This window comes from Mobula hypostoma, chromosome 7, assembly GCF_963921235.1.
Source record: "Mobula hypostoma chromosome 7, sMobHyp1.1, whole genome shotgun sequence".
Taxonomy (NCBI): Eukaryota; Metazoa; Chordata; class Chondrichthyes; order Myliobatiformes; family Myliobatidae; genus Mobula; species Mobula hypostoma.
Genome location: NC_086103.1, coordinates 11,731,385 through 11,755,959, shown reverse-complemented (window position 1 = coordinate 11,755,959; position 24,575 = coordinate 11,731,385). Strand labels below are relative to the sequence as shown.

The 24,575-nt window shown below is 47.0% G+C and overlaps 1 protein-coding gene across 2 annotated transcripts in view; it reads left to right on the top strand.

Annotated features, from left to right (window-relative positions):
- The first annotated feature begins 3,276 nt into the window (after positions 1-3,276).
- Positions 3,277-24,575, top strand: part of LOC134349124 (UDP-glucose 6-dehydrogenase-like) — an 88,058-nt gene continuing 66,759 nt past the window's right edge. For both annotated transcript variants that reach the window (XM_063053018.1, XM_063053017.1), the window contains exons 1-2: positions 3,277-3,420; positions 20,726-20,825. The gene's annotated coding sequence lies outside the window, so the exon portion shown is untranslated. The remainder of the gene's footprint in view (positions 3,421-20,725; positions 20,826-24,575) is intronic.

Below are 24,575 nucleotides of genomic sequence, written 5' to 3'. Positions count from 1 at the left end.
CCCCAACATCTTCCCAACCACTGAGGTCAGGCTAACTGGCTTATAATTTCATTTCTTCTGCCTCCCTCCCTTCTTGAAGAGTGGAGTGATATTTGCAATTTCCCAATCCTCCAGCACCATGCCAGAATCCAGTGATTCTTGAAAGATCATTACAAATACTCCACATCTCTTCAGCCACCTCTTTCAGAACTCTGGGGTGTAGATCATCTGGTCCAGGTGACTTACCCACCTTCAGACCTTTCAGTTTCCCAAGCAGCATCTCTCTATTAACAGCTTTGACACTCAGTTCTGCCCCCTGTCATTACTGCTCTGCTCTCATCCCTGCTAGTGACCCCTTTCAATCAACTTTGGCCAGCAGCTGTAATACCACACCACTGTAATACTGATACATCTGACTTGAGCTTCTCCCTCTCAAATTGCAGGGTGAAGTCTATGATATTATGGTCACTGGCCCCTAGGATTCCATTACTGTCAAGTTTTGTAACTTGACAACATCAAACTAACTCAAAGGAAGACATGGGAGTCTAGGGATGAAATATTAAATTCACAACAATTACTTTAAGCTCCCTAATCATATCCAGTTCATTACACAACACCCTCTCCAGAGCAGCTGATCCCCTAGTGGGCTCAACCACAAGCTGCTCTAAAAATCCATCTCGGATGCATTCCATAAATTCTCTCTCTTGGGATGCAGCATCAGTTTGACTTTCCCTGTCTCTCTGCATATTAGTATCTGCCATGACTAACATAACATTGCCTTTTTTGACATGCTTTTTCTATCTCCTGCTGTAATTTGTAGACCACATCCTGACTACTGTTCAGAGGGCTGTAAATAACTCCCGTCAGGGTCTTCTTACTCTACCCATGAGGATTCCACATCTTCTGACCTGATCTCACCACTTTCTAAAGATTTCATTTAATCTGTTACCCAGCATTTTTGACTCATGTGGCTCCAGGGCAAGATACACTTCCACAATAACTGAGAGTCTTCCTCATTCAATCCAGTCCCTCCAATCCAGTTTTATTAGTTTCTTCCTGTACCTAATAAAGTGGCCATGGAGTGTAAGATCATGGTCTTTGACTGCTGTAGCCCATCCACTTCAAGCTTTGACGTGTTGTGCGTTCAGAGATGCTCTTTTGCACACCATGGGTATTTGAGTTGCTGTCAGCTTGAACCAGTCTGGTCATTCTCCTCTGACCGCTCTCATTGACAAGGCATTTTCACCCAGAGAACAGCCACTCCCTGGATGTTCCTTTTGTTTTTCACACCATTCTCGAGAAACTCCAGAGACTGTCGCGCGTGAAAATCCCAGGAGATCAGCAGTTTCTGAGATACTCAAACCACCCCGTCTGACACCATGGTCAAAGTCACTCAGGTCAAATTTCCTCCCCATTCTGATGTTTAGACGACTGAACTCCTTGACCATGTCTGCATGTTTTAATGCATTGTGTTGCTACCACACGATTACATCATTCAGCAAGTCTATGGGTGCACCGAATAAAGTGATCACTGAGTGCTTGGAAGTGAGTGCATATATTATGGGAGCAGTTCAGTGATGGGGGAAGTAAAGTTAACCCCTCTTGTTAAGCAGCCTGATGTCTGAGGGGTAATAACTGTTCCTGAACCTGGTGGTGTGGATCCTGAGGTTCCTGTACCTTCTTCCTGATGGCAGCAGTGAGAAGAGAGCGTGGCCTGTCTAGTGGTAGTCCCTGATGACGGATGCTGCTTTCCTGCGATAACACTCCGTTAGATGTGCTCAGCGGTTGGGAAGGCTTTACCCGCAATGGACTGGGACGTATCCACTGTGTTCTGTAGGATTTTCCGTTCAAGGGCATTGGTGTTTCTGATGGAGAGAGAGAGAGGGCAAGGGAGGACAGAGAGAGAGGGAGAGGGCAAGGGAAGGCGGAGAGAGAGGGCAAGGGAGGACGGAGAGAGAGAGGACAAGGGAAGGCGGAGAGAGAGAGGGCAAGGGAGGGCAGAGAGAGAGAGGGTAAAGGGGAATGGATAGACAGAGTAAGGGAGAGCAGAGAGAGAGGGTAGGGAAGTGGGGGAGAGAGGGGGGAAGGGGAAAGAGAGGGGGAGCAAAGGCAGGAGAGAGGGGAGGGGGGAGAGAGAGTAGGAGAGAGGGAGAGAGGAAAGGCAGGAGAGGAGAGAGGGCAAGGGAGGGGGAAGAGCGAAGGCAGGAGAGAGGGTAGAGGAGAGGGGGAGGGGAGGGGGAGAGAGGGGGAGGGGGAGAGAGAGGGGAGAGGGAGGAGGGGGAGGAGGGGGAGGAGGGGAGAGGGGGGAGAGAGGAGGGAGACGGAGGAGGGGGAGGAGGGGGGAGAGGGGGAGAGCGAAGGCAGGAGAGAGGGTAGAGGAGAGGGGAGAGGGAGGAGGGGGGAGAGGGAGGAGGGGGAGGAGGGGGAGAGAGGAGGGAGACGGAGGAGGGGGAGGAGGGGGAGAGGGGGAGAGAGGAGGGAGACGGAGGAGGGGGAGGAGGGGGAGGGAGGGAGGAGGGGGAGAGGGAAGGCAGGAGAGAGAGAGGGGAGAGGGAGGGAGGAGGGGGGTGAGAGCGAAGGCAGGAGAGAGAGGGGGGGAGAGGGAGAGGGGAGGGGGAGGAGGGGGAGGAGGGGGGGAGAGGGAAGGCAGGAGAGAGAGAGGGGGAGAGGGAGAGGGGAGGGGGAGGAGGGGGAGAGGGAAGGCAGGAGAGAGAGAGGGGGAGAGGGAGAGGGGAGGGGGAGGAGGGGGAGGAGGGGGGAGAGGGAAGGCAGGAGAGAGAGAGGGGGAGAGGGAGAGGGGAGGGGGAGGAGGGGGGAGAGGGAAGGCAGGAGAGAGAGAGGGGGAGAGGGAGAGGGGAGGGGGAGGAGGGGGGGAGAGGGAAGGCAGGAGAGAGAGAGGGGGAGAGGGAGAGGGGAGGGGGAGGAGGGGGAGGAGGGGGAGAGAGGAGGGAGACGGAGGAGGGGGAGGAGGGGGAGGGAGGGAGGAGGGGGAGAGGGAAGGCAGAAGAGAGAGAGGGGAGAGGGAGGGAGGAGGGGGGTGAGAGCGAAGGCAGGAGAGAGAGAGGGGGAGAGGGAGAGGGGAGGGGGAGAGGGAGAGGGGAGGGGGAGGAGGGGGGAGAGGGAAGGCAGGAGAGAGAGAGGGGGAGAGGGAGAGGGGAGGGGGAGAGGGAGAGGGGAGGGGGAGGAGGGGGGGGGAGAGGGACGGCAGGAGAGAGGACGGCGAGAGGCGTGCTCCGCCCCGGGCAAACCCTCCCTCGGCTACATCAGCAGCGAGCTGACGCGGCCGGCTCCTGCAAGGTTTATAAGCAGACGCTTGCGTGGCTGGCTTTCCTCTCTCGTTAGGGGATGGATGTGACTGCCGAGACACCGGTCCACACTCTGTGAATTGGAAACTCGCGAGCAATCAGGAAAATCTCTCTGCGAACCAGGCGCCGCCGCTGGGTAAGAACCGGGAAGCTATATCCCTGTATTCCTATATTCCCGGCTCCTCGCGTTTTCAAGCTTTTGTGTGAGTGATGGTGCCGGGGCCTGAGTAGTTGCCGAGCTCACGGGCGGGTTAAACACCTCCTGCACTCGGGAGAACAGCGCCGGCGAGCTGCCTCTCTCCCGGGGCCGTCTCATTCATTCATCGGCTTTCTGCACCGGTTTAAACCCCCACCCCTCGCGGGGCGAACCTCCGCCACCTCTCCCCCCCCCCCACAACTGTCCCTTCGCCCGTTCCCCTCCCAGCCACCACCATCACCCCCTTCCCCCCCGATCTTCAGCCCCCGCGGGAGGGTTCTGAGCGATAACGGGAGGTAATACGGGGGGTCGGATTGATGCGGTATTCAGAGGGAAGCACAGGGGTGAGAGTGATGAGTGTGTGGAAGGAGGGGAGGTGATATGTGAGGGACATTTAGGACTCTGCAATGGGCACATGGATGGCTGAAACAATGGAGGGAAGGGTTAGATTGATCTTGTACAGTAAGCCCATCATTCCCTCAGCGACATAGAGCACCGGCAGCAGCTCGCCTGAGTCCCCTGTCCTCGGTCAGTCTTTCATGTCCCCAGGTCCAGCCCGTCCTCCTCTCTGTGCTGAGGTCTTTGCTTTTCTGTAGCTCCGGGATTTCTCGCAGCCGGGCTTGGGACAACCCGTGGCGGAGTCAGATTGATCTTTGACTAGGTTGAAAAGTCGTCACAACATAGTAACAGCCGTGTTTTATGAAGATGGCAGTGTGGAATGGTTTCGCAACTCTTTTTTTTATCTCAGGAAATGTCCACCCCGTTCCCCGAAGCAAATCCCGAACGCCTGGAGGAACCGTTCTTTCTCCCGTTACCTCCCAAGTTGTTCTGAGGCGGGAACGTGTGCAAAGCAAGATCCCATAATATGATGGTAACCAGATCAGAACATATAACGTGTGTATATGTGTGTGTGTGTGTGTGTATGTATATATATATATATATATATACATACATACATACATACATACACACACACACACACACACACACACACACACACACACACACACACACACATATATACTAGAGGTCACAGGTTAATGGTGAAAGAGTATACAGAAAATTCTGGAGGACCTGGGTGAAAGGGAAAGATTGCATAGTTTAGAACTTTATTCCCTGGACTGTAGGAGATTGAGGGGAGATTTGACAGAGATATACAAAATTGATGGGTATAGATCGGGTAAATGCAAGCAGGCTTTTTCCACGGAGGTTGGGTGAGGCTCCAGTTTGAGATCATGGGTTAAGGGTGAGAGGTGAAATGTTTCAGGGGAACCAATGGGTGAACGTCTTCACTCAGAGGGTGGTGAGAGTGTGGAGTGAGCTGCCAGTGGAAGTGGTGAATGTGATTTCGGTGGCAACTTTTAAGAGAAGTTTGGATAGATACATGGATGGGAGGGGTCTGGAGTGAGGGCTGTGGTCTGGGTGCCTGGCTGGGGCTAGGCAGAGTAGTGGTTTGGCACAGACTAGGTGGTGTTCCTGTATTGTGTACTATGACTGACAGTACAGCACAGAAACAGGTCAATAGGCCCTCAGACTCCTGTTGAACCCGCAGTATAAATATCTTAACTAACTTGATCCTCGAATTGTTATATTTAGGAGAGCAGGTTGAGTGAGCTCGGGCTTTTCTCTCTGGGGCCGGGGATGATGAGAAGTCACGATAGAGGTGTACAAGACGATATGAGGTGTAGATAGAGAGGACAGCCAGAGACTTTTCCCAGGGCAGAAATGGCTAATACGAGGGGGCATAATTTTAAGGTGATTGATTGGAGGAAAGCATCAGCAAGGGAGATGAGGCTGAGTACAGGGCTACGGTAGGAAACTTTGCCACATGGTGTGAGCAGAATTATCTGCAGCTTAATGTGAAAAAGACTAAGGAGCTGGTGGTAGACCTGTGGAGAGCTAAGGTACCGGTGACCCCTGTTTCCATCCAGGAGGTCAGTGTGGACATGGTGGAGGATTACAAATACCTGGAGATACGAATTGATAATAAACTGGACTGGTCAAAGAACACTGAGGCTGTCTACAAGAAGGGTCAGAGCCATCTCTATTTCCTGAGGAGACTGAGGTCCTTTAACATCTGTCAGACGATGCTGAGGATGTTCTACGAGTCTGTGGTGGCCAGTGCGAGCATGTTTGCTGTTGTGTGCTGGGGCAGCAGGCTGAGGGTAGCAGACACCAACAGAATCAACAAACTCATTCGTAAGGCCAGTGATGTTGTGGGGACGGAACTGGACTCTCTGACGGTGGTGTCTGAAAAGAGGATGCTGTCTAAGTTGCATGCCATCTTGGACAATGTCTCCCATCCACTACATAATGTGGGCACAGGAGTACATTCAGCCAGAGACTCATTCCACCGAGATGCAACACTGAGCATCATAGGAAGTCATTCCTGCCTGTGGCCATCAAACTTTACAACTCCTCCCTTGGAGGGTCAGACACTCTGAGCCGATAGGCTGGTCCTGGATTTATTTCATAATTTCCTGGCATAATTTACATATTACTATTTAACTTTATGGTTTTATTACTATTTATTATTTATGGTGCAACTGTAACGAAAACCAATTTCCCCTGGGATTAATAAAGTATGACTATGACTTTGAGGCTTTGCCTTTTGAAGACGAGCCCGATGTATAGGGGGGATGTCAGAGTAGACATTACACAGAGTGGTGGGTGTGTGGAACACCCTGCCAGGGGTGGTGGTCGAGGCAGATACATTCGAGACATTTAAGAGGCTCTTGGATACACGTGGATGAGAGAGAAATGGAGGGTGATCTGGAAGGGAAGGGTTATATTGATCTTGGAGAAGATTAAAGGGTTGGCATAATAATTTGAGCTGAAGGGCCCATACTGTGATGTTCTGTGTTTTATGATCCCTTTTGCCTGCACAAAGTCCACATCCATCCTCTTCTTACTGTCTGCCTGTGCTGCACTTTCTCAGTAATTGTAACACTTTATTCTGCATTCTGTTATTGTTTTACCTTGTTCTACCTCGGTGCACTGTGTAATGATCTGAGCTGTGAAAGAGAAGTTTTTTCTGGAGCTTGGTACATTAGTGATAAACTAATTCATCCTAAATGACCAACTACATATTTTGAAATGGACCTCTAGTCTATATACCCCAGCCCAGGGAGAAATATTTAAAAGGTGCAAAGAGAGCATCAGAAAGAAACATCATTAAGAGTTTGAAATAAATTTAGTAAAACAAGAGCAGAAAAAGAAGAAAAGGTGAGCTAGTGGTCATGGTGTTTCTTGTCCATTCAGAAATCTGGTGGAGGGGAAGGAGCTGTTACTGAAACACTGAGTGTGTGTCTCCAGGCTCCTGTACCACCACCTTGGTGAGAAGAGGGCATGTCCTGGGTGATGGAGATCCTTAATGACGGATCCTGCATTTTTTGAGGCTTTGCCTTTTGAAGACGAGCCCGATGATGGGGGGGATAGGCCCTTGATGGAGCTGGCTGAGTGTCTGGAGTGGTGGGTATGTGGAACGAGCTGCCAGAGGAAGTGGTGGAGATACAGTAGGTACAGTAACAATATTTGAAAGGTGCTTGGATGGGGAGTTGGATACATTTGAAATGCAGACAACTGGGACTCCTTGATCAGCTCGGATGAATGTAGAACGGTACAGCACAGGAACAGGCCCGTCGGCTCAAGGCACTGCACTGTTAAGCTACTCACACGAATTCCGTCTGCCTGCTCTCGGTCCACGTCCCTCCATTCCCTGCACGCCCGTATGCAGCCTGATAAAGACCTCCATTGTATCTGTCTACACCTCCGCCTCCATCCTGGGCAGCACATTGGGGCACCTACCGCTGTGTCTGTGTCTGTGTGTGTGTGTGTGTGTGTCTGTGTCTGTGTCTGTGCGTGTGTCTGTGTCTGTATATAAAAAAAACTTGTCCCACTCACTTCCTTTGTTTACAATGCAGAGGAACTGAGAATGCGACAGGATGAGACAGGAACAGGCCCTTCCTATTGTGCTGAAGCTATTAAATTAGTAATCAAATGCCCACTAAACTAATCTCCTCTGCCTGCACAATGTCCATACCTTCCATTTCACCCATCTGCCTATCTAGAACCCTCTTGAAAGCCTCCATCATGTCTGCCTCCACCACCACGCCAGGCTTAACATTCCAGCCACCCACCTCTCTCACTCGCTCTTCCTTCAGTTAGTCCTGACGAAGGGTCTCGGCCCGAAACGTCGACTGTACCTCTTCCTAGAGATGCTGCCTGGACTGCTGCGTTCACCAGCAACTTTGATGTGTGTTGCTTGAATTTCCAGCACCTGCAGAATTCCTCGTATTTACATTTTTAAACCCACCTCTCTGTGTGTTTAAAAAAAACACTTGCCCTTCACATCTCCTTTGAACTTGCCCCCCTCTTACCTGAAATACATGCCCTCTCGTATTAGAGATTTTGACCCTGAGAAAAAGGTGCTGTCTGTCTCCTATCTATGCCTCTCATAATCTCATAAACTTCTATCAGATGTACCTTCAGTATGCACATGTGGACACGGACACAATAAAGATGCATGGATCTCCCCTCAGTATGCATCATGGACACGGACACAGTGAAGATGCGTAGAATGTTATTGCACTGAATCAGGCCATTCAGCCTACAATTTTGCGCTGAATTAATGAAATTGGTAATCAAATGTGCAACTGAACTAATTCCTTCTGCCCACACCATGTCCAAATCTCTGCACATTCACGGGCCTGTCTAAGAGCCTCCTGAATGCCTGTAAATGATCTTCCTCCACCACTGCCCCAGGTAGCACATTCCAGACACCCACCACTCTGTGTAAAATAAACTTCCCTGTAGCAACACACACAAACTGCTGGGGGAACTCAGTGCGTCAGGCTGCGTCTACAGAGACGATATTTCAGGCCAATATCCTTTGTCAAGACTGGAAAGGAAGGGTACAGGCCAGAATAAGAAGGTGTGGGGGAAGGAAGGAATACAAGCTGAGAGGTGATAGGTGAGACCAGGTGAGGGGGAAGGTGGGTGGGTGGGGAGGGGGATGAAGTGAGCCACTGGGAGGTGATAGGTGAGACCAGGTGAGGGGGAAGGTGGGTGGGTGGGGAGGGGGATGAAGTGAGCCACTGGGAGGTGATAGGTGAGACCAGGTGAGGGGGAAGGTGGGTGGGTGGGGGAGGGGGATGAAGTGAGACAGTGGGAGGTGATAGGTGAGACCAGGTGAGGGGGAAGGTGGATGGGGAGGGGGATGAAGTGAGACACTGGGAGGTGATAGGAGAGACCAGGTGAGGGAGAAGGTGGGTGGGTGGGGGAGGGGGATGAAGTGAGACACTGGGAGGTGATAGGTGAGACCAGGTGAGGGGGAAGGTGGGTGGGTGGGGAGGGGGATGAAGTGAGACACTGGGAGGTGATAGGTGAGACCAGGTGAGGGGGAAGAATTGAGACACTGGGAGGTGATAGGTGAGACCAGGTGAGGGGGAAGGTGGGTGGGTAGGGGAGGGGGGATGAAGTGAGACACTGGGAGGTGATGGGTGAGACCAGGTGAGGGAGAAGGTGTGTGGGGGAGGGGGATGAAGTGAGACACTGGGAGGAGATAGGTGAGACCAGGTGAGGGAGAAGGTGGGTGGTTGGGGAGGGGATGAAGTGAGACACTGGGAGGAGATAGGTGGAAGAGATAAATGACTGACAGAAGAATCTAATTAGAGTGGAGAGTGCACTATGGGAGAAAGGGAAGGAGGAGGAGCACCAGAGGGAGGTGATTGGCAAGTGGCAAATGAGAAGGGGTGAGAGGGGAACTGGATTTGGGAATGGAAAAAGAGAGAAGGGTGAGAGGTAAGAAATTACCGGAAACCAGTTAATTGATATTCATGCTGTCAGATTACCAGGGTGGAATATGAGGTATTCCAGTTGTGTGTGGCCTTATCAGGGTAGTAGAAGAGGCCATGGGCTATGTCGGACTGGGAAAGGGAGGTCGAAATGAAGTGGGTGACCTCTGTGAGATCTTGCACACTGTCACTTTAAATATACACCCTCTGATATTGGCCACTGAAAAATAAACATATCCCGCTCGACTATGTAAACTTGCATTTCAGTAATTTGGGCCAAAGTTCCTGATTCAGGGCTGCATTACTCTGTGATCTCCACACGGGTCTGTCCTGTCTGTAGGAATGTTATACGTCTGGATCGATCTCACCTCATTCTTCTACTCTCTGAAGTACAGAGCCTGCCTGCCCCATAACAATCTCCATCCCAGCAATCTGGTGAACATTTACTGCACTCTCTCAATCATCATCTGTAATCTAGTGACCCTGTTCCGAGTGAGATAGACCAGACATATTCCAGACATTCTCACCATGATCCTTTGTAAATGGAGATAACTTTAGCATTTGTTACCTCTTTTAATACAGGCCCCGTCCTGTGCTATTTATATTCCTAATTGATTGCTGTACTTGCCTGGAGACTCGATGCAGATGGGCAGGCTGGTAGTGTATTTATCGAAATATGGGTGGCTGGGTGGAGATGCGTCTCTGCCAAAAGGAGGTATAAGGCGCTCCTTCCCTTCGCCAGCCTGCAGGGCGCCCTTGGGCAAGGTGTAGCACCTGCTTAGCTCCCCGATCAGGGTCAGGTGAAGTCAAGGGAGCAGGTGGTGGATGTTCGTGTGAGCAGCTGGTGTATATCACAAGTCCTGGTTATGCAACCGCTGAAGCCAGGCAGACCATCTCTGAAGTGTATTGATAATGGCTGGAGTCACCTGTCTTGTAAAGACGCTGCCCAGGAGAAGGCAATGACAAACCACTTCCATAGAAAAATTTTCCAAGAACAATCATGGTCATGGGAAGACCATGATCACCCACGTCATACAACATGGCACATAATGATGATGTCATACAACACGGCACAGAATGATGATGTTTCAGAAACAGTGCTGAACTGGCCCTTTGAGCCATGCTGGCCAAAAACCCCTGATCTAACCCAAGCTTAATCACCGGACAATTTACAATGGACATTCAACCGATTACTGATACGTCTTTGGACTGTGGGAGGAAACCAGAGCACCCGGAGAAAACCCACGCAGTTCACCGGGAGAATGTATAGGCTCTTTCCAGGCGACATCAAAATTGAACTCTGAACTCTGAAGCCATGAGCTGTGATCGTGTCCCGCTAACCACTTCGGTGCCATGGTGCGATTCTGTAAGGACTCTCATTTGTTTGTTTAAATGGAGATGACTCCGGTTTTCAATTCCTCTTACAATACGAGGGAGCCAACGTGCTATTTGCATTCCTGATCACTTGGTGTAGTTGTCTGGCGACTCGAGTCTGCAGTTGGGCAGCACAGTAGGTGGTAGTTAGTGTAATGCTATTCAGGAACAATGATTACCCCACAACCACGAGGCTCCGGAACCAGAGAGGTAAACGTCACTCACCCCAGCACTGAACGGACTCCACAAACTACAGACACTTTCAAGTGCTCTACAGCTCATGTTCTCGATACTTATCGCTAATTTATTTAATATTATAATTTCATTTATCTTTCTGTATTTGCACAGTTCATTGTCTTTTGCACATTGGTTGTTTGTCTGTCCCATTCGGTGCGGTCTTTCATTGTTTCTATTTACTGTGAATGCCCGAAAGAAAATGAATCTCAGGGTTGGATATGTGATATATATGTACTTCGATAATAAATTTACTTTGAACTTGATTTACAAACTCCAAGTGGTCTCACGAGTGCCTCAACATCACATCTCTGCTCTTATATTCTATACCTCCAGAAATGAATGCCAACATTGCAATTGCCTTCTTCACAACCCGGGTTTAATTTCCACCACTGATTGTACATTCTCCCTGTGACCACGCGGTTTTCTCAGGGTGCTCTGGTTTCCTCCCACATTGCGGACGTAAGAGTTAATTGGTCACATGGGTGTAATTTCACAGCACGGGTTTGTGGGCCAGAGGGGCCTGTTACTGTGCCTGTGCTGCATCCAAAATATACAAATGTTCTTGCATGGCGATGTGAGCAGCTGTGGATGTTGGAATCTAAATTGACAGATGATCTGACGGAGGAGCTCAGCAGCATCTGTCGGGTGGGGGGAGGTGAGGATTTGTCGCCACTTCGGGTCAAAGCCTTGCATCAGGACTGGGAGTGGAGAGCGGAGGTGGCAGGTTTAGAGAAAAGAAGGGGGAATGGTGAGAAAGGATCCTGAGGTGATCGGTGGTCTGGGGAACGGTGTGAGATGACACGCAGATGGTTTAAGTCGGGGAGGTGAGTGAGGATGCAATTGGAAGACAGGCAGGTGAATGATAGGGAGAGAGGGAGGGGGAGTGCAGAAAAGGGATAAAGCAATAGATGCAGCAACACACAAAATTCTAGAGAACTCAGCTGGTCAGGCAGCATCTAATAAACAGTCGATATTTCAGGCTGAGACCCTTCAACAAGACAGGAAAGGAAGAGGGAAGAAGCCAGAATAAGAAAGTGGGGGTGGGGGAGAGGTGGGATGAAGTGAGCAGCTGGGAGGTGATGGGTAGAAGAGGTGAAGGACTGGAGAAGAATTCTGATAGGAGAGGAGAGTGGTCCATGGGAGAAGTGGGAGGAAATAGATGGCAGGTGAGGAGAAGAGAAGGGGTGAGAGGGTAATCTGAATGGGAAAGGAGATGAGGGTTTGAAGGGTAATTACCATAAGTTAGTGAACTCAATTGGGAGCTACCCCAACCTCACGTTCCATCTGAGCATCCCTTTCTTCACTCTCCTCTCCTATCAGATTCCTTCTCCAGCCTTTACTTCTATCACCGATCACAGCCCAGCTTCTCCCTTCATCCCCCTTCCCACCCATCCACCTGCCCCTTTACCCAGTCTCACCTATCATCTCCCAGCTTCTCCCTTCATCCCCCCTCCCTCTCGCACCCACCTGCCCGCTTACCTGGTCTCACCTATCACCTCCTGGCTTCCCCCTTCATCCCCCTCCCCACCCACCCACCTGCCCACTCACCTGGTCTCACCTATCACCTCCTGGCTTCCCCCTTCATCCCCCTCCCCACCCACCCACCTGCCCGCTCACCTGGTCTCACCTATCACCTCCTGGCTTCCCCCTTCATCCCCCTCCCCACCCACCCACCTGCCCGCTCACCTGGTCTCACCTATCACCTCCTGGCTTCCCCCTTCATCCCCCTCCCCACCCACCCACCTGCCCGCTCACCTGGTTTCACCTATCACCTCCTGGCTTCCCCCTTCTTTTCCCCCCTCACCTGGTCTCACCCATTACCTGCCAGCTTGCACTCCTTCCCCCACCACCTTATTCTGGCTTCTTCCTTCATCCTGATGAAGCGTCTCAGCCCAAAATGTTGACAGTTTATTCCCATGGACTATAAGACATAGGAGCAGAAACAAGCAATTCAGCCCATCGAATCTGCTCACCATGGCTGATTTATCCCTCTCGACCCCATTCCCCTGCCTTCTTTCCGTAACCTTTGACTAATCAAGAGCCTATCAACCTCCACTTCAAATGTACCCCTTGAGCTGGCCTCTGCTGTCGCCTGTTGCAATGAATTCCGCAGATTTACCACCCTCTGCCTAAAGAAATTCTTCAGTTTGCTCTGAGTTCCAGTATCTGCAGAATCTCTCGTGTTTATTTTTCTGACTGGTTGATCCTTGACTCATACTGACCCCGTCTGCGTGTGGGTTCACGGTTCCTTTCCACGAGATTTTCAGTAGAAAATCCCCTCGGTAGTTGGCGTGAGTGGTTATACCATGGCTGTGTGCCACAGGGTGGCTGTGAAAATGTCCAATTCCTGACCCACTGGGATCACTTCTAGGGAATTTATTTATTAATTAATTCAATCATTTAGATATACAGTGTAGAATAGGCCCTTCTGAGCTGCCCGACAACAGTGATTTAATCCTAAACTAATCAGGGGACAATTTACAATGAGCAATTAACCAACTCTGTACACCTCCTGACTGGGAAGAAACTGGAGCACCCGGAGAAAATCCACACCTTCCACAGGGATTGCTTACACAGGACACTGAGATTGACTCCCTGAGCTGCAATAGAGTTGGGCTAACTGCCGCACCACTGTGGTGCAAACAGTAAACTTTTCTATTTAAAGATTAAGATCAATTTATTAAAGTATATAAATGTCACCCTACACGACCCTGAGCTTCATTTTCTTGCAGGCACTCACAGTAAGCACAACAGAATCAATGAAAAACCGCACACAACAAAGGCAGACCAACAGCCAACGTGCAAAAGATGACAAACTGTGCAAATACAAAAAAGAAACAAAATAATAATTAAAGTAATAAATATCGAGAACATTTGTTGTCAAGTCCTTGAAAGTAACTGCATAGGTTGTGGAATCAGTTGAGTGTCGGGTAGAGTGAAATTATCCACACCGGTTTAAGAGTCTGATGTTTAACATTTTGGTTGGCTTTTCCTCGTAAAGGTTTATCTGATTATTAACACCTCATTTACTACAGGAGATTGCAGAACGTTTGTTAGCTGTTGGCTTCTCAGATTGTGGTTTGGAGTTATGCCACAGGTTCTGCAAGTGTGTATATGTATGTATATATATGTGTGTGTGTATGTATATGTGTATATATATATGTATGTATGTATGTATGTATGTATGTATATATATATATGTATGTGTGTGTGTATACATATATATGTATAATTGCAACCTTTTTCATTCAAATCTGGCCACCCTGGACCCTGGAGTTAAAATTCAGCAGATTGATCATTGTGGAACATAACGTTGCGGGTGACAGACCTGCCAGCAAAATGTTACTTAACATACAAACTGCTGGAGGAGCTCAGCAGGTCGAGATTCCAGATTGGCTAAGGCATTCTTCAGTACACCAGTGTAAAGGAGAACAAAATGATTGTTACTCCGGATCTAATGCAGCATAAAAACCACAATAAGTAGAAAGAATATAATAAAAAGACACAATAAATATAAAATCAAGATTCAAAATAGACAACGTGAGATTCATTGTCTTGTGAGCACACTCAATAAATCTGTAATAGAATAATGACCATAATACAATCAACGAAGGACTACCCCAACCTGGGCGTTCTACCAGTCTGTGTGCACAAAACACAAACAGTGCAAATACTAAAAAATGAATTAATAAATAAATAAGCAATTTTGTGTAGAGAACATGAGATGAAGAGTTCTTTGAAAGTAAGTCCATAAGTTGTGGGTACATTTCAATGATGGGGCAAGTGAAGTTATCCCCTTTGGTTTACGATCCTGATGGTTGAGGAGTCGGAACTAAATCTGTAAAACCCATTGCACAAGTAACTGTCTGAGATCAGGTGGCATCTATGGAGGGAATTGGACTGTTGACATTTTGGGCCTTCTTTCCTCCTCCTTTCCAGTCCAGGTGAAGGGTCGTGACCCGAAAGGTCAACTGTACTCTTTTCCATAGATGCTGCCTGAATCGCCAAGTTCCTCCAGCATTTTGTGTGTTGCTCCTTATTCCAGCATATGTCATTTTTTTCTTTGTGTTGTTACTTAATAAGGAGAATGAGAAGTGGCTTCATAGCGGTGTACAAGATGATAAGAGGTATAGATTGAGTGGACAGCCAAAGACTTTTCCCCAGGGGTGAAGTGGATAATATGAGGGGGCATCATTTTAAGATGTTTGGAGGAAATTATGGGGGGGGGTGATGTCAGGGGTAAGTTTCTTGCAGAGTGTGGTGGGTGTGGAATGCATTGCCAGGGTGTTTGTAGAGGCAGATTCATTAGGATCATTTATACTCTCTCCTTGGCATTATGGGGGCTGCAAAGAAAAGATCCATCAGGACCATCACAGAGGCTGCAGCATGAGCCCCCAGGTGGCTGTGGATGAAGAGTGGTGACCCGTAGACCCATGCTGATGGAACACAAACCAGGGCCTGATCAGCCCCGGCTGGGTCACCTGGGCGAAGGTGTCTGATTTTGAAAGCCCCGAATCACCGATGACTCGTGGTTACATCACTGATGATGTGGCCCGGTGCATCCTGGGATGTGTCTCAGTATCAAGTGACTCTTAGATCTTCACATGGATGAAAGAAAAATGGAGCATTATATAGGAGGGAGGGTAGATTGATCTCACTACTTGATTAGCAAGGTCAAAGGTTATGGGGAGAATGGAGTTGAGAGGGACAATAAATCAGCCATGATGGAATGGCAGAGCTGACTCAATATTTGATATTCCTATACAGCGAGGCCCTTCATTGGTCAGGGTCAACCACAGAAGTTCTGTCCCAGCTGTCTACATGATTTGCTGGCCAGGGCAGTACAATATGGAGAGCAAGCTGTTGTCTATCTTGTTGATGAATCCAAAGTAAAGGGGTGAGAAGACTGTACCTTCCTGTTAAATAGTAGTTTAACTTCTTTTCAGTTTCCTGACCTCGTCCTGGGCTGCTGCTCAGCTGCTGGCTGGGCGGGAAGCAGACTGGCATTTGGGGCTGTTGATTGATTGAGTGGGTGGGGACAAGCCTAGTAGTTTGGAAAGGCAAACAACAGGAATTCTGCAGATGCTGGAAATTCAAGCAACACACATCAAAGTTGCTGGTGAACGCAGCAGGCCAAGCAGCATCTATAGAAAGAGGCGCAGTCGACGTTTCAGGCCGAGACCCTTCGTCAGGACTTCCTTCAGTTAGTCCTGACAAAGGGTCTCGGCCTGAAACGTCGACTGCGCCTCTTCCTATAGATGCTGCTTGGCCTGCTGCGTTCACCAGCAACTTTGATGTGTGTAGTTTGGAAAGGGTTAGTTTGTAGCCTATGGCTGCAAAAGGGAGAGGAGGGGTTGAGATTGAAGGGGGAGGGCAGGAGACTGTGGAATACTCCAGAAGTAAGGGTAGCCAAAAAAGGGGTGCATCAAGTGAAAGACCTGAAGTAATGGGGAGACAACAAATTGAGGAAAATGGTTGAATTGGAGGAATTTATAGTACTATATAGAAATAAAAGTCAGAAGGAAGGAGGAGGAGGATTTAGAACCCCTAATCCTTTGAAAGTGGCAGCAGCGTTATAGAACCAAATAGGTAAAGGATTCCAGGCCAAGATTTTGTCTAATGGATTGCAAAAAATTTGTTGCAAAGATATTGACCAATATAACAGTGCTAAAATGGTGGGAAAATTGGTTGTGAAAGTGGAGTGTATTACTCCGAAAGAAAGGAAGGGAGTTAAGGGGGTAGTGTATGGTATTTGGTCTGGCATGACTGAAAAGGAAATTTTGGACAATATTAAAGGTGGTCAAGTGATTGAAGCCAAACAATTAAAATCGAGAGAAGGTAGTAATTAGGATTCCCCTGTTCTTCTGGTTTTTGCTGGTGATGTTCTTCCAACTAGAGTCTATCTTGGGTGCATGTCTTATCAAGTTAGAGAATACATTAGGCCTCCCTTACGCTGTTATAATTGCCAGAGATTTGGAGACGTTGCTGGTTCATGTCGAGGTAAAAGAAGATGTATGAAATGTGGGGAGGATCATGATATTAAAGCATGTAAGGCAGCGGTGCCTAAATGCAGTAACTGTGGAGGGGACCATATAGCGGCGTTCAGCGGATGTGAGTATTTTAGTAAGGCAAAGCAGATTCATGATGTTAGTATCCAACAAAAAATATCACATGCTGAAGCAGTAAAGAAAGTTGATAGAGAGCAAAGGATAAGTAAAGAAAAGATTGGAATGATGGGGAGTCAGTTCATTCCGAGTTCTCCAACTATGGTTCCTTCAGGCATGTTGTTGATGACGAAAGAGTTTTTTGGCATTTGTTGTTGATGTACTGGTCTGGGCTAAAACTACAGCCAAGAAGTCGGATATGATAAAAGTAGATTTTGGAGCTGCAGAGAGATTCCTTGATATAAAACAGATTTTGCCGGAAAAATTACATGAGTATATGACAGACAATCATTGAATACTTCCCAGTTGTCGGGATCAGAGAGTACGGAGGAGCTTTATGTGGATGAAGAGGCCAATAATTAGTATTTGGATGTTTTTAATATTACAATGGAATGCAAGAAGTTTATCTGCAAATGGTCAAGAATTAAAAAGATTTTAAAGACAAGCCTGATTTGATCTGTATACAGGAGACATGGTTAAAGCCTCATTTTGATTTTGAGATCCCTGGATATGATAGTTTGAGAGCGGACAGAACAAGTAAATCTGGTGGAGAGTGTGCAACTTTCATAAAAACAGGACTCCAGTTTAGAAGACTTGATTTTAAGTCTAACCTTGAAATTGTGGCTGTGGAGGTTTGGAGCTCTCATGGTCAAATAACTTTGATTAACTTTTATAATCCAGGTAATATGTTACCAAATTTGGATGAAATTATGAATAAGGTAAGATCCCCAGTAATCTGGGTTGGAGATTTCAATGCCCATAATCCTATATGGGGTAGTGAAAGTAAAGATAGTAATGGAGTGGTGGTAGAGGAGTTTCTAGATAAATACAACATGGTACTGCTAAATGATGGAAGGCCTACAAGATTTAATATTGTAAAGAATACTTGTAGTCACTTAGACTTATCTATCACTTCCTCAAACTTAGCTAGGGTTGGGGAATGGGATGTTATGGATAGATACTTTATACTTTATTGTCGCCAAACAATTGGTACTAGAACGTACAATTATCACAGCGATACTTGATTCTGTGCTTCCCACTCCCTGGATTACAAATATTAAAAATAGTAAAAATTAGTAAATATTAAAAATTTAAATTTTAAATCATAAATAGAAAAATGGGAAGTAAGATAGTGCAAAAAAACCGAGGCGCAGGTCCGCATATTTGGAGGGTACGGCCCAGATCCGGGTCAGGATCCGTTCAGCAGTCTTATCACAGTTGGAAAGAAGCTGTTCCCAAATCTGGCCGTACGAGTCTTCAAGCTCCTGAGCCTTCTCCCAGAGGGAAGAGGGACGAAAAGTGTGTTGGCTGGGTGGGTTGTGTCCTTGATTATCCTGGCAGCACTGCTCCGACAGCGTGCGGTGTAAAGATGCAGACTAGGAAGTAATCACTATCCTATATTATGTAGATTTGGTAGAAATTTGATAGTAGAAGTTGAGGAGAGGTCTGCTAGGTATAATTTTTCTTTGGCCCATTGGGATGAGTACCAGGAGAAAGCTGTGGATATAATAGAAGAGATTAATAGCGAGGGTTTCATTGATGATTGGAATGAATCCCTCTGTTCTATAATTCATAAAGTTGCTCAGTTGACTATTCCGCTATGGAATGTTCCTAAGGCTCGAGCACTAGTTCTGTGGTGGAATAAAAATTGTGATATAGCAGTAAGAAACAGAAATAGAGCTTACAGGAAATTAAGAAAGTACCCAGTGTTAGATAATGTTATGGAGTATAAAAAGGAAAGAGCAGTAGCAAGGAGAGTAATTAAAAATCCAAAGAGGGATAGTTGGAGAAGATTTTGTGGAACCCTGAGCCCTGAGACACCTATAAAGCAGCTATGGATGATCATTCACAGAATGTCTGGAATATATAGGAAACCATCTATCCCAGCTTTGCTGGAAGGAGATATTGAAGCTGTAACCAATAAGAAAAAGGTTGATATGTTTGTAGAGGTGTTCCAAGCGTTACACGGTTCTGGAAAGTTAGGTGATTTGAGAAAGGAAATTATGTTAAAGGAAAGTTGGAAATTCTTCCTTTTTCAGCTTCAAGGAAGCAGAGCAATTTCATCAGCGTTGATCACAAATGAATATTTAAATAATAAATGGGGATCTTATCTGAAGATATTTACTGATGGCTCAGTGGACCCAGAGAGCAGTAGGGCAGGATTTGGGATGTATGTGTCTCAACTTGGAGTTAAGATTGGTCACTGGATTTCAGATGGTGTTTCTGTCTTTGCAACAGAATTATTAGCAATCCTCTGGGCCTTATGGTGGACAGAAGACTCTCGACCACGTAGGGTTATTATCTGTTCGGATTCTGCTGCTGCCTTAGAGTCTATAAAAGGGAGTAAATCAAAAGCTCGTTCTGACACAGTTATTGAGATTCTCTTAGTGTTGTTTAGAGTAGGGAAAATGGGTTGTGCAGTTAGATTTTCATGGATACCTGGGCATGCTGGGGTGGAGGGAAATGAAATTGTGGATGGCATTGCAAAGTCTTCCTTACAGAGCAGGCAAGTAGAAATTAGAGTTCCCCTAGGCAGAGCAGAATTGAGAAGTAGGATTAAAAAAGGTATAGAGAAGTGGCAGGAGGATTGGAAAAATGAATTAAGGGGCAGGCATTATTTTTCTAGTCACCCACTAGTTAAAAAGGTCTCAGACTGTTACCTTTTAAGTCGTAGAGATATGGTGAAATTTACAAGACTTAGGTTGGGGCATTGTGGGTTAAACTATTATTTAAAGATAATAGGAAAACACCCTACTGGATTATGTGACTGTGGTAGTCCAGAGACAGTCCAGCATGTTTTGCTGAGCTGTAGTCAATACAAGATTGAAAGAAGCATGTTGTTCAAGGGGCTATCTGGCTTAAATTTATTTTGGTTTTCTATTAAATCTTTGTTTGGCCATCAAGAGAATCAACAACTGATTGAAGAGTATTATTCAGTTTATACGTGAGACTAGGTTGTATTTGAGAATTTGAGTTCCTTGAAGTTCTATAATTAATTATACATCCTGCGGAGGGCTGTAATACGCCTAGATGCGTCTAAACAGCCGGAAATAGAAGAAGAAGAATGCAAAGAAATGGCGGAGACTAATGCAATTTTTTATCAGCATCATGACAGGAGTTGCCAGTCAGCATTGAACTCAATGTAGGACTGCCGTAGAGACTCCAGTTCCAGATTTTTCCTCAGGGTTTACTCTCAAACCTTCCCATGAGTGGGTATCGCCGCAAGGCAGCGGAGGTTTGAGATCAGAGTTTTCCTTCTCTGAGATGAGCTGCCAACCACGGCTGATGAGCCCCATCTGCCCAAAGTGACTGTTTTTAAGGCCCCAGTAACCCACCTTTGCCCCTTCTCTTGTCAGTTGAAGTGGTCCTGCCAGGCTCAGTAGCTGAGCCCGACGTGAAGGCCAGGAGCGGATTTGGTTGTCAGGGGCTATTTGAGACGCACGCCATTAGTATTTAATAGGTGGAAACTTATCCCCACTACCACCCCCCGGCTATAACAACCTTCTGGAACCGATGCACTGTACACTCACCAATAGAAGTCAAAGACTGCAGATGCTTGAAATCCAAAATAAAAGCAGGAGATGCTGGAAACACTCGAAAGGTCGGTCAGCATTGAGGGAATGGGAGACACAAGGAATGCTTTTGGAAATGTAATATCTGTTTCTCACTCTACAGGTGTTGCCAAAGTTGCTGAGTGTCCGATTTTTATCTCCCGAGCACATCTGAGCCAGTTGTATTGGGTTACATACGGACAGGAAACCACTTGTCTGAGCAGGTCTGTGTTGGAGCTTTTGTTCCTGTCAATCATCTACTTCCTCATTTGATTTCTTTCTAACAGCAGCTCTTCTTTTGCCTGTGTGTTGCTCATTTTTTCTGTGAGATTGTGTTTCCCTTGTCTATTTCCTTGTGGGAATTATTTCTGTGTCCCCACCACTCCCAGGATATTGGTGTTGGTGTGTTCAGGAAACAGGGAGGCTGCAGAAGGACTTCGACAGATCGGGAGAATAGGTGAAGAAGCAGAAGATGGAATATAGTGTGGGAAAGTGTACGATTGTACACCTTGCTTGAAGGAATAAAGGAGTAAACTATTTTCTGAATGGCGAAGATTCAGAAATTTGAGGTGCAAAGGATTTGGGAGTCCCTGTATGAGATTCCCTAGAGGTTAACTTGCAGGCTCAAAAGGTGTTGAGGAAGGCAAATGGAATGCTAGCATTCATTTCAGGAGGACCAGAACATAAAAGCAAGGATGTAAAGTTGAGGCTTTATAAGGCATTGGTCAGAGCGCACTTGGAATATTGTGAGCAGTTTTGGGCCCCATATCTGAGAAAGGATGTGCTGGCATTGGAAAGGGGTCCAGAAGAGATTCACACAAACGATCTTAGGAATAAATGTTGACCTATGAGGAGCCTTTTAGCCCATTGAGTCTACTCTGTCATTCCATTGTGGCTAATTTATTATCCCTCTCAACCCCATTTTCCTGCCTTCTCCCCATAACTTTTGATACCCTGACTAATCAAGAATCGATCAACCTCCGCTTTAACTATACCCGTTAGCTTGGACTCCACAGCCATCTGTGGAAATGAATTCCACAGATTCACCACGCTCTGGCTAAAGAAATTCCTCCTCACCTCTGTTCTAATGGACTTCCTTCAATGATTAGTCAGGAGGCTATGGGGAGAATGGGGTTGAGAGGGATAATGAGTCAGCCATGATGAAATGATGGAGCAGACTCGATGGACCTACTGGCCTGCTATCTCTTAGTCTTGTGGTCATGCATCCTTGCTTTTATGTTCTGGTCCTCTTCAAATGAATGCTAGCATTCCATTTGCCTTCCTTACTCCCATTGTGTTTATCACCTCTCATTTCTGGCTTCATCGTTGCAATTCTGTTTTGAAATTTTTTTTATTATTACGGTGAAGTGATTTGCTTGTGTCATCCATATAGAACATTCCATTCATAATTACACTAGGGTAGTACAAAAGGAAGTCAAGCTCAGAGTAAAGATAAAGATGGGCTTTGTCATATGTACATCAAAACATGCAGTAAAATGTTTTGTTTGTGTTAACAACCAGCGCAGTCTGAGGATGTGCTGGGGGCAGCCCGCAAGTGTCACCATGCTTCCAGCACCAACATGGTATGCCCGCAATTTACTAACCCTAATCTGTATCTCTTTGCAATTTGGGAGAAACCAGAGCATTTGTGTGTTTAATGTCATCATAGAACATAGAATAGTACAGCACAGTACAGGCCCTTTGGCCCACAATGTTATGCCGACCCTCAAACCCTGCCTCCCATATAACCCCCCATTTTAATTCCTCCATATACCTGTCTAGTAGTCTCTTAAACTTCACTAGTGTATCTGTCTCCACCACTGACTCAGGCAGTGCTTTCTACGCACCAACCACTCTCTGAGTAAAAAATCTTCCTCCAATATCCCCCTTGAACTTCCCACCCCTTACCTTAAAGCCATGTCCTCTTGTATTGAGCAGTGGTGCCCTGGGGAAGAGGCATTGGCTATCCACTCTATCTATTCCTCTTATTATCTTGTACACCTCTATCATGTCTCCTCTCATCCTCCTTCTCTCCAAAGATTAAAGCCCCAGCTCCCTTAATCTCTGATCATAATGCATACTCTCTGAACCAGGCAGCATCCTGGTAAATCTCCTCTGTACCCTTTCCAATGCTTCCACATCCTTCCTATAGTGAGGCGACCAGAACTGGACACAGTACTCCAAGTGTGGCCTGACCAATTTTATAGAGCTGCATCATTACCTGGTGACTCTTAAACTCTATCCCTCGACTTATGAAAGCTAACACCCCATAAGATTTCTTAACTACCCTATCCACCTGTGAGGCAACTTTCAGGGATCTGTGGACATATACCCCCAGATCCCTCTGCTCCTCCACACTACCAAGTATCCTGCCATTTACTTTGTACTCTGCCTTGGAGTTTGCCCTTCCAAAGTGTACCACCTCACACTTCTCCTGGTTGAACTCCATCTGCCACTTCTCAGCCCACTTCTGCATCCTATCAATGTCTCTCTGCAATCTTTGACAATCCTCTACACTATCTAGAACACCACCAACCTTTGTGTCGTCTGCAAACCTGCCAACCCACCCTTCTACCTCCACATCCAGATTGTTAATAAAAATCATGAAAAGTAGAGGTCCCAGAACAGATCCTTGTGGGACACCACTAGTCACAATCCTCCAATCTGAATGTACTCCCTCAACCACGACCCTCTGCCTTCTGCAAGCAAGCCAATTCTGAATCCACCTGGCCAAACTTCCCTGGATCCCATGCCTTCTGACTTTCTGAATAAGCCTACCGTGTGGAACCTTCTCAAATGCCTTACTAAAATCCATATAGATCACATCCACTGCACTACTCTCATCTATATGCCTGGTCACCTCTTCAAAGAACTCTTTTCAGGCTTGTTAGACACGATCTGTCCTTCACAAAGCCATGCTGACTGTCCCTGATCAGACCATGATTCTCCAAATGCCCATAGATCCTATCTCTAAGAATCTTTTCCAACAGCTTTCCCACCACAGACATAAGGCTCACTGGTCTATAATTACCCGGACTATTCCTACTACCTTTTTTGAACAAGGGGACAACATTCGCCTCCCTCCAATCCTCCGGTACCATTCCCATGGACAACGAGGACATAAAGATCTTAACCAGAGGCTCAGCAATCTCTTCCCTCACCTTGTGGAGCAGCCTGGGGAATATTCCGTCAGGCCCCGGGGACTTATCAGTCCTAATGTATTTTAACAACTCCAATACCTCCTCTGCCTTAATATCAAAATGCTCCAGAACATCAACCTCACTCATATTGTCCTCACAGTCTTCAAGTTCCCTCTCATTGGTGAATACCGAAGAGAAGTATTCATTGAGGACCTCACTCACTTCCACAGCCTCCAGGCACATCTTCCCACCTTTATCTCTAATTGGTCCTACCTTCACTCCTGTCATCCTTTTGTTCTTCACATAATTGAAGAATGCCTTGGGGTTTTCCTTTACCCTACTCGCCAAGGCCTTCTCATGTCCGCTTCTTGCTCTTCTCAGCCCTTTCTTAAGCTGCTTTCTTGCTTCCCTATATTCCTCAATAGACCCATCTGATCCTTGCTTCCTAAACCTCATGTATGCTGCCTTCTTCCACCTGACTAGATTTTCCACCTCACTTGTCACCCATAGTTCTTTCACCCTACCATTCTTTATGTTCCTCACCAGGACAAATTTATCCCTAACATCCTGCAACAGATCTCTAAACGTTGACCGTATGTCCATAGTACATTTCCCTGCAAAGATATCATCCCAATTCACACCTGCAAGTTCTAGCCTTATAGCCTCATAATTTGCCCTTCCCCAATTAAAAGTTTTCCTGTCCTTTCTGATTTTCCTTTTCCATGATAATGTTAAAGGCCAGGGAGCGGTGGTCACTGTCCCCCAGATGCTCACCCACTGAGAGATCTGTCACCTGACCCGGTTCATTACCTGTACTAGATCTCGTATGGCATT